Raw genomic sequence first — 2,303 nt, 5'->3', positions numbered from 1 at the left:
AAAAAATGACACTTTCTTTAGGCATTCAAGATGTGTCTTCATAGGATATGACCTTCTTCTTCTTCTTCTTTCTTTCTTTCTTCTTTCTTTCTTCTTTCTTCATCCTCACCTGAGGATATTTTTTCATTGATTTTAGAGAGCATGGAAGAGAGAGGGAAAGACAGAAAGAAACATCAATGTGAGAGGCACACTTCGATTGGTTGCCTCCTGCATGAGCTCTGACCTGGGCCCCGGCCAGGGGGGAGCCTGCAACCTAGGTACATGCCCTTGATCAGAATCGAACCCAGACCCTGCGGTTAGCAGGCTAAGATTCTATCCACTGAGCCAAACTGGCTAGGGCAGGATATGACATTTCTTAGCCCCTCCAGCAGCGGGCCTTCATTTTTTCCTCCAGGAGTGAGGTGGAAAAACCCTAGAGCAGTGTTTCTCAACCTTCTGGCCCTTTAAATACAGTTCCTCATGTTGTGACCCAACCATAAAATTATTTTCGTTGCTACTTCATAACTGTAATGTTGCTACTGTTATGAATCGTAATGTAAATATCTGATATGCAGGATGGTCTTAGGCGACCCCTGTGAAAGGGTCGTTCGATCGCCAAAGGGGTCGCGACCCACAGGTTGAGAACTGCTGCCCTAGATCATCTTCTTGGATTCTTATTACCCAAGTTACCAAGAACACTGAGTGGTGTACAGGGAGCTTAGCCAGTGAGCGGTCAGAAAAGGTGTTTCATCTACAGTTCATGCGCAGAGGTGGAACTGCTGGTGCACTGTGGCTGGCGGGGGCTCCCCTGTGTGTGTCTCCGCTCCGGGCCCATGCCGGTGGCTGGCGCGGGCCCCCTTTGTGTGTCTCCACTGCGGGCCCACATCAGCCACACTGTGTGACACCCAGGACCTGGGCTTCCTTCCAGCCCCCTGTGTGTGTTTCCGCTCTGGGCCCGCTCCAGCTGACGCAGCAGCTGGGGCAGGCCCCCCTGTCTCCATGCCTGTGCCATCCGTGGCTTATCTCACCGTGCACGCAGTCTCCTCCCGCCCATCTGCGCACGCAACCTCCTCCTGAGCCGGTCGTGACTGTTACGGCATCCCGGCATAATTTGCATATTATATATATATATATAAAATAAAAGTGTAATATGCAAATCAACCAAACAACCAAACAGCAGAACGACCATCCGGACGACCACGCTATGACACCCACTGGCACCGGGCCAGCCAAGGCAGGTGTGATGCGATTGGATTGGGGCCCAGCCATTGCCCCATGATCACCCTCCAGAGGAGTCCCAGGTCACCAGCCAGCAGGGTGATCAATCGGGGGGCTCCATGATCACCCCAAGAGGGAGCCCCAGGCCACTGACCAGCGGACTGCAGCGGATGGGTGGGGCCTCCCTCTGCAGGCACAATCGATTACATGATCGCCCTGCAGAGGGAGGCCCCGGCCACCAACCAGTGGGCTGCGGCGGGTGGGCGGGACCTCCCTCTTTGGGGTGATCCATGGTGGAGCCCTACGATCGATCACCCAAAGAGGAAGGCCCAGGCTACCTGGCGGCAGTGCATAGCCTGGGCCTCCCTCTGCAGGGGCAATCCATCACAGAGCCCCAGCTGGATGGGCAGAGCCTACCTCTTTGGGGCAATCATGGAGGAGCCCCAGTCAGGTGAGCAGGGCCTACCTCTTTGGGGTGATTGATCGCAGGGCTCCCGGACTGTGAGAGGGCACAGGCCGGGCTGAGGGATTCCCCACTTCCTCAGTGCACAAATTTTGTGCATCGGCCCTCTAGTTGGTGTATAAAAATGCAACTGATTTCTGAATATTTATTTTGTATCTTGCTATTTTACTGAATTCATTTATCAGTTCTAATAGTTTTTTTATAGAATCTTTAGAGATCTCTATTTGTAGTATTGTCATCACCAAATAAAGACTGTTTTACTTCTTCCTTTCCAATTTGGGTGCTTTTTATTTCTTCTTATCTGATTTCTGTGGCTAGAATTTCCAGTACTATATTGAAAGTGGCTAATTTTAAGAGAAATGCTTTTCGTTTTTGCCCATTGAGTATGATGTTGGCTGTGGGTTTGTTATATATGGCCTTTATTACATTGACGTATGTTTCTCTAACACAGTGGTTCTCAACCTTGGCTGCACATTAGAATCACCTGGGAATCTTTTTAAAATCCTGATTTCTGGGCCTCATCCTCCGGAAATTCTGTTTCTTTGTTATGGGATGGGGCCACAACATTAGTAACAAAGAAACAGAATTTCCTGAGAATGAGGCCCGGGAAATCAGGATTTTAAAAAAGATTCCCAGGTGATTC

The sequence above is a fragment of the Myotis lucifugus genome, unplaced genomic scaffold, assembly GCF_000147115.1.
Source record: "Myotis lucifugus unplaced genomic scaffold, Myoluc2.0 scaffold_23, whole genome shotgun sequence".
Classification (NCBI taxonomy): Eukaryota; Metazoa; Chordata; class Mammalia; order Chiroptera; family Vespertilionidae; genus Myotis; species Myotis lucifugus.
This window is presented reverse-complemented; position numbering follows the sequence as displayed.